Source organism: Peromyscus maniculatus, chromosome 17 (genome assembly GCF_049852395.1).
Source record: "Peromyscus maniculatus bairdii isolate BWxNUB_F1_BW_parent chromosome 17, HU_Pman_BW_mat_3.1, whole genome shotgun sequence".
Classification (NCBI taxonomy): Eukaryota; Metazoa; Chordata; class Mammalia; order Rodentia; family Cricetidae; genus Peromyscus; species Peromyscus maniculatus.
Genome location: NC_134868.1, coordinates 29,317,334 through 29,330,838, shown reverse-complemented (window position 1 = coordinate 29,330,838; position 13,505 = coordinate 29,317,334). Strand labels below are relative to the sequence as shown.

The following is a 13,505-nucleotide window of genomic DNA, read 5'->3' as shown; positions in this document are numbered from 1 at the left end:
TTGTGTGTGGTACATCCTGTTGATATCAAAAGAGGGAACACCTATACTTCTTATCAGCCGTTGAAATATGGGTCAAAAAGGGGAGAAGAAAGGTGTATATTTCAAAGCTGTCAGTGGCCAACTGTAGAATTTAAATCAAGCCCCGCTATAATCAACCTTAGATTTTTCTCTCTTTGCTGATTGAACTCCCTCTGAGAACAGAAGGAGTTGTTTCCCACAAAGCTTTAGATCAGCCTGGTAGGCACAGCAGAGTGATATGGTGTATACTATGCTGTCACTGTAGGTTCATATTACACATACCATTCATTTGTGCCCAGTGAACAACGTTTAATCCCTTCATTGTTGCTGGTTATTCATTTACATTTTTCAGCTCTACAATAAGAAACAGAACAGTGAAAATGCAGAATGTCTGGCACACAGCAGAGGAGGAATAGCTATTGCTGTACTATATTTGAGATTTTTCTCACATGTTTATCCATGTTAGATCCTTTGGTTCTTATAGCAAATGTATATAATGGTAGAACGGATAAAAATAAAATGACACTTCTGTTAAAGATCAACAAAGCAAAGTGGCACTCAGTGATGTTAATCACTAATCACTATTGCAATAAGGTGAAAGTCAAGAGAACAGAAATCAACTTTAAGCCAGGGAAATTAAAATTTACACAAAGCTGAGGTGGGGGATTGGTCCACGGAAAACATCTGGCTTTGCTAGCTGTCACTTACAGAATTTTAGGTCCTGTCTTCACATAGAGACAGAAACAGAGACCCTGACATCCTGCATTTTCCAGAAAGATAAGCTATTTTGGCACACTTAGTTTTTTCTCAAAGAAGCACTTAAAGTACGGATGAGGTCATGTGAGTCACATAGCCATGAGCTGTGAGAAGCTGTATCCATGCCTGTCTGTCTGAGTCCAAGTCTAGGTCAAAGCTAGGGGCTAGCTACAAAAAAAAGGTTCAAAGGAACCTGGCTGCACATCTCACAGGCAAGACTCTTTCTCATCTTAAACAGGAATATTGGAGAAATTGCTCAGAAGATTTATGATAAACTTGCTTAGATAAATATAAGCATTCTTGATTTTATTTAGAGGCAAAATTCTTAAGATATGAAGTCATTCCATGAAGTTTGGTAAATAACAGTTTTATTTTTCTTGGTATATTAGGAATGTAATTAAAATCATCTTTATTTTAAAATAAATATTGGTTCACGGGAAGTTTCAAAGAAATGCATGGAAGAATTCATGTATCGTTCGCCCAACTTGGCTCAGGGGTAACATCTGAAAAAAATCATAAAATATCAAAACAAAGAAAGTGACATTGATAAAAGCCACAGAGCATATGGCCATTTCTGAGATTTAGTTTTATGTAGGAAAGTCAGTTCTCTGACTCTACAGTGGTGTTTAATAAAATCCATAGAAGAAGGGTCTACTGGTCATTATTTTCCCACAGCAAGCATGGATGTATGCCCATGCCACCAGCAAACTGTTGTGAGAGCCACCACTCCCCGACTGTTTACAAGCTAATCTCTCTCCTAATTCTCTTCTACCATTTTCTTTTTATTTTCACTTCAACACAATTTCAGAAAATTCCCAAAAATTTTCCTATAGGAATTTACACGTGTGTACAAAAACGTATATGCATGCCATAACACTTAGTGAAAGAAGAAGCCAAGGAGAGTTTGGATGTGTGGAAAGGAAAGGGGGGAAATATTGTAATTAAATTATAATCTCATAAGTAAGCAAAAAAATGTAAAAAAGACACCTTACCATGGAATTCCCACGAGGAATTTACCTAGATTCTCGAAATAGTGACATTTTCCCCTCACATCTGTTGTACCCATCTCCTCTTCTCTCTCCCCATCAATGAACACATGTATATGCACAAATATAGATAAACACACAATGCACAATGTAACTATATATATATATATATATATGTAACAAGTTATATATATATCCCTACTTATTTTATGGCATAGAAATTTGATAAGCTTGGTTATTCCCCAGGTAAAAGGAATGTTCATTATATCCTAACATTGGATTACCCTAGGTGACAACATTGTCTTTTTATTGTAATACAAGGACACCCAAATAAAGTTGCTACTAGAATTGTTAGGGTCAGAGTCTGGATCCTGGCAGCACTTACTAGCTAGGTTATTACACTCATCCTCAATAGTCCAATTAAAGACACAATTAATGATGAAACGGTGAAAAGGCAAAGAATTTCAGCTCTATGTCCATGGTCCATGTGCTGACATGGGCTTTAGGTTTATATATAGAAGTTTATATATTAGATTGACAGAACTGTGTAACTTTCTTTCCAGGAGACCAGTTCCTCTGGTGGCTGACAATGTTCTTCAGCCTTTTCCTTCTCCTAAGAGGAGATGTTGGGGAAATTTCAATTTCCTGGCAGGGGGAAGAGGGAGGGGTCATCATCTCAGTAGTCTGTGTGACTTAAGTTCCTCCCCTTAACCTGATAGGAATGTTATTGGGCTAGCTATCAGGAAAATCAACAGCATCTTAGGTTGGAATGCTCAGTCTTATTTCTTCTATCTAGGAGTAGCAGAAGGCTAGACATCCTACAACTGTTCATCACACTTATGTGAAGAGTCCTTTGGAGAATCACTGAATAACAAGGTTCAGAGAGCTTCTGAAGTACCTGACACATGGCAGTACCTCAAGGTTGGTGACCTCATAAAGACATAGACATTTAACAAAGTTTTTAATCTATCTGGTCTTATGGGTCTCTTCTGATTGCTCATCTATGCCTTTTATGAGAAACAAATAAACACACATATGTGTTTCCTTCAGTTCTGTCCAAGGAAAACATTAAAATCAAATAGGAGATCTGATCATTTGCAATGATAACTGGCAGTCTGAAATACAGGTCACAAATGGGAACTGTGGTATTATCTAAAGTGGAGAGACATCATGGAACTCCACCAAAGTAGAAAGTATTGTGGGACTGTGTCCTTAATAGATGACATGCACACTGACTCTAGTTAGTATTAGAATTGAGTTAAAAGTACAATACCCTACCAGACTTTCCCAGAAAACCAGATGATGGGAAGAAAACTCCTTATGAACACGTATACTTAAATATATTCCCCCAAATACCACAGTGTTTACCACAAAAGAAGAATGATCTTTTGCGAAACCCCAAACAAATGTTAAAATGAGGATATCAGCATTGACATAATGTTATTATAAACTCTACAGACTATTCAATTATATCCTTTATATCAAATGCATCCAGTTATGGTCATCATGTATATTTAATCTGCAGCAATTTCTCAATATTCCTTCTTCTTCCACAGCACTGACATTGATTAAGAGTGCAGGCCAGATATTTTTTTTTTCAAATGTCTGTCGATTTAGGTTTTTCTACTCCTTTCTGGTGTGTAGGTTCAAGTTACGCATTGTTAGGATGAGATACTACTATCTTGATCCTGAGTTCTCAGAGATTCATATGAGGAGAAGAAATTCCATTTGCCTCAGTTATTAGTCATATTAGCTTTGATCTATTGGTAAAGATTGCTTAGGAAGATTAATGTAAAGTTATTTTTATTTGTATTTGTTAAACTTAGAGCATTGAGCTCCTAAAGGCTCATCTCCCTCTCTCCTTCCCTCCAATCTTTTAAGCTTCAAATGCTTCTTGTACTTACTTATAATTGTACTACATAGAACTGACCTTTATTATATTCTTCATTATATTGAAAAGTAATTGTATCTTTCTTCTATAATTCTAATAAATTAACATCCTTTATCAGCAAGGATTTTATAATGTCTGTCCTTGTACAATTTAGAAAAATAGAAGTTTCTCAATAGCTATTAATTGAAAAAGCTAGTCAATGGACAAATGAATTTCATGAGGAATAATGAAGAGTTATTATCTTCTCTATTTGATAAAGAATAGTGGAGATCAGCAATGTGATTAAATTATGACAGCAAGTTCTGAGCTGAGCACATAATGAACATGATTAAGGTGATTTTGTTTGAATCCAATGCCTGCTTTAAGTTAACAGAGCCCAAAATGGAGACAGAAATAAAACAAAACAGAACCTTTTTTATGTTTAGATGTAAAGTCCAAGCCAGATTAGGAAGTGTTTTGTGACAGCAGCTAGTGAAACAATAATCTATGAAGCAATCTCAAATTTAGAGCTCTCCAGCGGTAACTGGCATTCTCTCTCACACATCTGGAGTCAGGTGAGGTTGACTGATCTACTCTGGGATCAGTTGGACTAGCTCCTGGCTTCAGATTGGATCAAGGTATGCCCTGCTTACCTTTTATTCTTGGTATCAGCAGGCAATCCAAGACCAAAGGAACAACAGGGGCAGGTCATGCCACGCAATCTTTCTCAAGGCTGATGCTCATAGCTAGCACACTGGAATCCACTTCTCTTTATGATCCAGAGTGAAGTTCTTGCCTAAGCCAAACTTTTTTAGGAAAGGCAAAACAAACCTGTGTAGGTACAAGAGGGCTATCAAAACTGAGAGAAACAAACAATAATTGGGTCCACTCCAGAAATATGAATGGGGGTGGATACATGCAATTTCAAGGGATATAGCCAGACAGAAAATGCATGAGAGACTTCTTGGGTACTTGATACCTCCATGTAAGCATGTACCTTTTCTTGGCCTGCTTCTCTTTAATTTCCATACTCTACACAGTTCTTTCTCCTATTTAAGGGCCCTGTGGCTACTCCCCTGATCATATAGATGTACAACCTGAGGCATTTAAACATTTTTTAATTTCACCATATGTCCAACTTACATAAGTCTAAGAATAAACACAAAAAATATCCTGTACATCAGGTGATATTACTACAACTTGCAGGGGAGATGTTACATAAACCAAAATGATAAAATTTATACCTTAAGTGTTTCCCAAAGGTCCAAACATTGAAGTGTTACCCCAGCTTGGTGCTGTTTGTAGGTTATATAATCTCTAAAAAGTGGGGAGTATCTTAAGTCATTGGAGAGGTGTGCTCAAAAAGATTAGGGACCCAGAGCTGCTTCTTTTTCTATCTTTTATTTAATGGCCATGAGCTAAGTATCTTTTATGCTCTAAATTACCCTGAGATGTTCTTTCTCCAACCTGTGACCTGAAAGCATTGCTTTTACCCAATTGTAGACCAAAGCTCCAAAACTGTGATCCAGAATAAACCTTTTTAAAAAGTTGGTTATATCTGGTGTTTTATGAGGACAAGCTAAACAATCCACAAAACAGTCTCTATCCAATGATGTTTATTTCACCAAATATTTTAGAACCAAATTACTAACATATACTTGATGAGAGAAATTTGAAATTCAAACGATATTTTCAAGGACAATACAGTTAAGTAACTAAAATGCATAATAAATTTGTGCAAAGTTCATGAAGGTTCTAGATGTAAGAAATAGATAAAATATTTTTCTTCAGATATAGTCATACACTTTATATTTTGGAGCCCATAGCTACCCAAATCATGGTCTGTTTTTTATGGTAGTGTGCATATTTTGACAACCAAAAACAATATTTAATTATTTAGCATGAGACTATGTAATGACATCTTTGTTTTCTCAAGTAGATACAGTAGGTCTTTATATCATAATGAAAACCAACCCAATTATCATTTGACAGAGTTTTCTTTTATCATAGAAAAAAGATCATTTATAGAAATGAAAGGAGAAAGGATAACAAAATTTATTTACTGAACTTTAAAAGAAAGAAAAAAAAACATGAAGAACTGAAGAATGCTTCTACAGATCAGAAACCCCAGGAATTGTGTATTAACCCTCTGATCCCCGGTGCCCATCATAAAAATATACAGAGCTATAGCTCTTAACTTAAAGATACACTTTCTGCCAGGCCAACATTCTGTTATACTTATTATTAGCCTGCTTTTTGTGGCTATTTCCTTTCTCAGTGGAATAAAGTGCAATAAAAAATAGCCGTTTTCATGGACTACATTGGTCACCAGGGGAACTAAACGTATCTGAGTGTGTCAGCTATTCAGAGCCGTACTCCTTGGAGCAGCTCCCTTAAATTCTCCTTGATTTTATTCTAAAGCGTTTCCAACAGATACCATACACATATGTTCAAAGACTGACTGAAGACATTTTCGAAGGTTCCATGCTAGCGATTTGCATTCCAAACCAAATGTATCTCACACAAATGTAATGGCAAAAGATAACACCCCTGGCAAGCGAAGCATGATAGTTCTTCCTTATTACTTCTCAAACTTCTTTGCCTGTCTGAAAGTCAACAGTAATAGCAACTGTTGTCAGCCTTTACTATACTCTCCTTAGGAGACAAGTCAGTCTCTGGGGGAACTGTTCATTTCTCATCTATAGGGAAAGAAACACATGACTTTCTGGAGGTCTGAGATTCGGACCTCAGAAAGTCTCTTTCTTGCTTTATCTTGAGTTGCACATCATTCGCAGTGTGGATTTTTTTTTAAGTGCCAGGCTGTGTGAAAATAACAAGGACATTGCTAGGCTCACATCAAGAGCTGGGCTGTGTATAGAAACCTGATTTCCACCTTCATTCCCACTGCTCCTCCTTTCTCTCCCCGTGGCATTTTTCCTCTTCCTTCATTCCTCTCCCAGATATAATTACGAGATGTGATTTATTGAGTAACAGATTTCCATACGCCTTGCTAAGCTTGTATTTCCTTTATAATGGGATTTCAAGGGTTTTTAATCACAGAAAGAGGGAGTCTTGGGAGTTCAGTGATTTTCCAGGCCAGGATAAAGTTATTATATTTTATCTGTTTGTACTGTCTTTTCTGTATATCAGTTTAAAATTATATGATGAGAATATGTTCAAGGCACCATTATTTGATAGTCTGATACTCCTGAAGAAAATCTACATATATTATGGATTTCTCTAGGTAAGACTTTTCATATAATGATGTTTTAAAATAAAAAAAACATAGTATTTTTACTATATCTTTTAGCCCTTTTATGGTGGTAAAAATCATGTAATATAAAATTGATCATCTCCACTCTTTTTAAGAGTTCAGTTGAGTAGTGTTAAGTATATTCTCATGGCTATAAAAATAGATGTCCTGAGCAATTTTGTCTTGCAAAAGCATCAACAGCCATCTTTCCCCCAGCTCCAGTGCCCAGTAGCTTCCTCTGCATTTTGCTTCTCTGAACTAATGATTTCAGATAGCTCATATAAGAAGAAGCATAGACTATCTGTATTTTCAGGACTCATTTCATGTACCTGAATGTATTCAAATATTATTCGTGTTGCAGGACATGACAGAACTTGCACACTTCTGAGGCCAAGTCATGCTCCCTTGAAAGTATAAACCGTATTTTGTTTTCCAAATTAAACCATCATTATATTTGGGCAACTGCCACTTCTTATCTGTTAGGAACAATGCATCAGTGAATGGGTATGTAGAAAAAGAATGAAATTCATCACAGGAACTGCAAAATGTCATCTGAACTAATTCTAGGGTATAGCTTATCAATTTCTCCAATGCACAATAGCACAGAATATCGACAATTGAATCGAGAGTGGCATATGCATTTGATTAAAAATATGATGATTCACATGCCTCAAGGCTATCTTGAAGAAGAATAGGAAGGTATCAGTGAGGCACATGCACAGGGTTATTCTTATGTTTTCTTTCCTCACAATAGCAGAAAGCTGAACTTTGTTTTCTAGGCCCATTCCCTGCAGAGGACATCTGGGTGTTTTATGTGACATCTGACATCAAGTGATTTACTTGACCATGTTGGGTTTTTGATGGTAGAATGTCAAGACCCACTTTAAAGCTAGCTCTATTTCCACATGGCTCCTAAGGTGACCAATAACAATTCATTTGTCATTTAGAGTTCTAAGCAGTGACAGAACTTAGAACTTAGAACTCAATTATAGTTCTAACCAGTGACAGTACTTAAGCCATTCCCAATAAAATGAAAAAAAAAATATCGAGGAAGTACTTGTCTCAATATTGTTCAAAGAGATGCCCAGGCTCGCTCAGGTAGAGTTGTGGTGAATGTTCAGATAGTGATTGTTCAACAGAGCACACTGTATTGTTCCAATCTGTTTTGTTGGTGTCCCTGTTGGGATTGTATACTCCATTGAAACAGTGTCTATGCCTTACTCCGAGAGGTGTCACACAAGTTACATCATCAAAACAAGCAACTGGCCTCTGATTTCTTTAAGTTTTATTTTGACTTTGATAAGGATTGTGCATGTCTAATTATAACAAATTATATAGCTAAAAATGGTTCAAATACTATACCCAAGTGACATTCCCAGGAAACATTTCTTCTGAGGTCTACTGATTAATTTGAACTATAAATCACTCAATCAGCGCGTTAATTGAGAATATTTATTTGTATGTGTGGTTAATATAACATTATCAAAGCTATTTTTAGACCATGCCTTTAGCAATAACCCAGAGCTACTTGGAGTCCTATTTTCTCCCCCAGGGTGACTTCATGTGCCGCATTCTGACAGGAGAAAATGCCATCTCTGTTAGGAATGTTACACCTACTGTATCATAAATCAGGAAACTTGAATGGGCTGAGGGAAGGGAGGCTTCTACAAGGAAGGAAAATGAAAGCACACTTTGAAGGTAGCTTGTGAGGGTAACCAAATCCGTTTATCCCTTTGACGAACTCCACCCTTTCACTTCTGGGCTCAGTTTGTATCAGAAAGCTAATTCCAGGTGTAACTTCCACAGTTTCCTTGCTATCGCTGAGCACCAGCTAATGCCCTGTAAATACTACCCCGTTATCTCCCTAATTGAAGGCACACAGCTCAAAGGGAACTGTGTTTACTTTCAAAGTAATTAAATAAAATGTCTGAAAGGATGGAGACTCGATACCAACCTGTCTGCCATTCAGAAACACTGAATGACCTCAGATTTCCTTTTCATGCTCAGGTATATAAATCCCCAGAAAGCTCTGGACATAAAGAATTAGATTTGTTTGGCCTATTAGTTTTACACACGTAGACACGGGCACACATGCACACACGCACGCACACGCGCGCGCGCGCGTGCACACACACACACACACACGCATGCGTGCACTTCAATTTCATAACTCTTTTAAAATGTATATTTAAAGAAATGCCTCAAAAATATGTATATCTTTAAATGCATTAACTTCAAATCAATAGCTAAGAAAAAATACATACTGTGTAACAAATGTTTTGTTTCTTGTATTTGTTTTGAGATAGGGGTTTAGCTTGTAGTCCAGGCAAGCCTTAAACTAATGGCAATTGTATTACCTTGGACACCAACAGGTATGAGACATAACACATAGTTGGCAAATGTGCTATATTTAAAATGAAAACTCCCAAGCAATCCAGGAAAGAGCAGGGTGCAGGGAGAGAATACAACTCCTTCAGCAGAGAACTCAGAAAGCATTTCTTTCCAGTTACGTGAGCTTCTAGGGGTGGTAATGGCATTTTAATTAGTTGCTTCAATACCCTATTCCACTTACATTTTTAAGATGTTTAAAAACTTTAAATTGGGAATGGAGAAATATCTCAGTGGTTAAGAGCACTTGTTGCTCTTGCGGAGGACCTGGATTCAGTTCCCAGCAACTGCCTGGCATCTTTCAGTATTCTGTAACTCTAGTTCCAGGGGATCCATCCAATACCCTCTTTTGGCTTCTGCAGGCACTGTACACATAGGCCATAAATATGTGTAAGGCAAGACAGCCAGATAGATAGATAGATAGATAGATAGATAGATAGATAGATAGATGATAGATAGATAGATAGATAGATAGATAGATAGATAGATAGATAGATAGAAGTTAAACCTTAACATTTCTTTAAAGTAAACATATCAAAATTCTTAGGAAACTAAATTTGAAAATCATTCAGCCAAATTTTCAGTGTCATAATAATGAACTTGGAGTGTTTGCAAATAGTCTGTATATTTTTCTAATGGCAAGAAGGCATACAAAGCCAATGGTATTGCTTACACATCAAAGTGTCTTTGGTGTAAATTATCAACAGCCAAAATACAGTCTATTAATACATCTACCATAACAGTCCTTTCAGCATCTGTACTGGAACATACATAAAGAATCTTCTGTATTGAATTACTTTAAAGATTCCAATCTCATTAAAGACACTGCAAACCCAAAAGTCTATCTTAATCTTCTCATATAATTTTAATGAGTTATTTACAAATTCAAGAAGCAAACCATATTTACCCTGTTTCTATTGTTCCTTACCACATGCAGAAACTGTGAACAATAAATGAAATGCTGAGAGACATTGTGAATGGAAAGTTTGTGTGGGTATTAGTTTATACTTTGCACTGAAAAAGAATATCTCTGCCATCATTATGATATACTTTAGAGAGTTTGAAAGCTGTCTGTGGAGCACTAAAACACATGTTAAGTGACTAAAAGATTTTAATTATCAGGTTGTAATAATAAAACTGGCCACTGAGCATCCTTGTGGTTTTGGTAAGTGAATGTTGCTGTGAATTGACCCAGCTACAGCCCCACTAGAATTACTTACCTAACTCACAGGATTCTCTTTTAGAATGTGGTGAGCATGCTGAACTACTATAAGAGCAGCTTTGATGTGATATATTCCTAGGACAGAATATCTTAGTTAACCACTGGGGTTTTATAAAGAACTAGAAGGGCAGGCAGTAAGACTGGGATTTGCCTTATTTTCTGCAATCTAGTCCTACTCGGTTCTTCTGCCCTCGACCAGGAAAGAAAGTCACGGAAAAGAACCCTTGGATCATGTTCAACTAAGCCAGGTGTTAGACCTACTTGATAGAAAAATAGTCCAACAAATCACAAGTTGATTTTCTTACCATTAGAATCTCAAATTACATAAAATAATTTAGGGGAAATCACATGCTCAACTGTGGACTAAGGCATGGAGCAGCTGGAACAAGACCCCATTCTTTGAATTATTCCTTTATTGTAATGCACTGGGCGCTCTCAAATTTCTCTTCTAAATCCGAATCCTTCTTGGACTGGGGTATATGTCAGTACATGAAAACCTTTGATCTGCACCCAGTTTTTGTGTAGAGCCCCTTCCTTCTTTTCATAGCCTGGGAGAGGCACCCTTTGTTGACTTCTGACTTTTACACCACTCCTTGCCTCCCTTTCAAGAATAAGATTTCAGCCCTATGTCTGTCTTGAGGTCCTAATGGAAATTATTTAAGAAAATGCAAATTCCAATGAAAGAGTGACATGATGGATTTGGACTTTCTATTATCTTCATTCCCACCAGAGCACAAATGACAGTCCTAGTCAATCCAATTAAAATTTATAGCACACTTCCTGTGCTAAGGGCTTTGTCTTCAGAGCTAAAAAGTTACAGATAAATGAGGAGAGTTAATCCTTGACATCAGCTTCTATCTAGTGTGGAAAATGAATCGTGAAGATCTGACTATCTGAGACAAACACTGGGTCTTCTCTGTGTGTTTCTCATTAGAGAAGCATGAAACGATGGGCTTGGAACCAAATAATCCAAACAAAACAAAATCCTTCATGTCCTAACAAAGGACACTAACTAGGAAGATGTCAGACGGAGACACCATGAGGGAGAGAGTTGGGAAGTATAAAAGCAAATGTGGAAGGCAGTTAGGACCTGACTCTCTGTCCATGGTGTTTCTTTAAAGAAGTACAACTCTTCCTTTGTTGTGTCTATTTCCTCTGTTAGAAGGCTTTGTATGTCAAAGTCTTGTCTGCTCAAAGACAAGGATAGACATTTGGACAAACAAAGGAAATAAAGTAGAGGGTTCAGGACTGTTGAATGAAGTGCTCAGTCAGCAGTTAGAACCAAGGACACCAGAGGCCAGGATTCTTACAGTACAGAGGGCGGTAAGAAGCCCCATTAGTTCCCTCCTCTGCTCGCCTTCCTGCTCTGTGTGCCTTCGAAATCTCCCTGGCAAATCTTCCTTCTCCTCTACCCCTTCCAGCAACACTCATAAACCTGAACTTCAACATATTTTTGGACTGACTCTTTGGATGGAGGATGGAGTTCATGGAAACAAAAGTGTGTATTGTTCTTGGACTACCTGGCCCTTCTGAGGTTTGTTGAAAGGATTCCCCGAGGCACATGAGAAAGTAAGACAGAACAGGAAAACAACCCAAGGGGGGAAATGAGAGAAATTAGTTTAGAAAGGCATAGTGCCCTAGGGGAGAAAAAGAGTGCAGAGTGAACTAATTTGGGAAAGGAAAATGACAGTGTTGGAAACCTAGGGACAGTAGGAGTTCCCACCTGGGGAAAAAGTGAAGACTATTTTACTAGTTTGTAATATTTGCCAGACACACAAAGAAAATGACCATTGCCTTCTAGATCGGGATCTATCAATGCCGGCTTTACCCTGCAGCTGGTACATACATTTTCTTCCTGGAAAAGTAGTTCATCCCAATAAAGTTTGCCATTTATTGACTTTTTTTTTCTTCATTGAGCTTTAATAAACTTGGCGATTATTTTATCTCCTAGAACCATTGATGATGCCAAAGGAGTACATGTCTTGAGACAATGCCTGTACAGCTGACAAGATTTCCGTGAAAACACAGGACATAAGAGAGTTCCCAAGATGTTCACTTCAATGATGAATCTCCATGTTTTAAACCAATTTGTCACAAGAAGACAGAGTAAGGAATGCAAGCTGAGACAATGTATGATCAAAACAAGTGAAAATATCAAGAGAGTCCAAACTCTTTTAGTTGGACATAGCATTTATCAGTAATATTATTTGATAAGTCCTAGTTTTATTCTATTAAGTGATGGATGTTTTCCACTAATGTTTATGAAGTTTTCTCAAAACCTGTGCGAATTGAACATTACTATTCTCCTATGATAAACAAAACAAAAATAAAACACAAACAAACAAAAAGAGCTGACTGATAATTATAGTCATGGTTTTATTTTATTTTATTTTATTTGGGCTGGGGGAGGGTGTGTTTGAGGCAGGGGTTCTCTGTGTGGCCCTGGCTCTCCTGGAACTCTGTAGACCAGGCCAGACTCACAGAGATCCACTTGCCTCTGACTCCTAAGTGCTGGGATTAAAGGCAAGTACCACCATGCCTGACTTATAGTCATGATTTTATTCTAATATTATGTTTCTAGATCTGAATCCAGGATTATATAATTCCTATTCTACACTTTTTTTTCTTTCAAATATATGAAGGATTCCAACAGAACATCCAGACATCCAAGCATTTCAGAGAGAGGAACCCTCCAGGCAAGACTGTAATTTCACAGTGCTTTACCTCTCTAATAGTGCCTTCCTCTGTTAAAAAATAACAGCAAACAAACAAAACCAAAAAAAACAAACAAAGCTAAAATAAAAAAAAACCTTTAAACATGAATTTTACCTGAAAAGGATAGCAAAACACATTTTTCCATTGAAAGACAACAACTTGTGAGTATATTATCACCTACTGCTTCATTAGCTTAATTGCTCTAAAATTGTCCCGACCTTGAAATAATTTTAAAATGGGTTTAAAATTAACCTGTCAAATAAAAGTCTATGTTTAATCTGCTTTCTTTAATCAAAG

At 37.0% G+C, this 13,505-nt stretch overlaps 1 long non-coding RNA gene across 1 annotated transcript; it reads left to right on the top strand.

Moving 5' to 3' along the window:
* Window positions 1–7,916: 7,916 nt before the first annotated feature.
* LOC143269108 (uncharacterized) lies at window positions 7,917–12,855 on the top strand. The gene is made up of 2 exons (XR_013045467.1): window positions 7,917–7,981; window positions 12,445–12,855. It is a non-coding gene; the product is annotated as an uncharacterized LOC143269108 (long non-coding RNA).
* The last annotated feature ends 650 nt before the right edge of the window (window positions 12,856–13,505 follow it).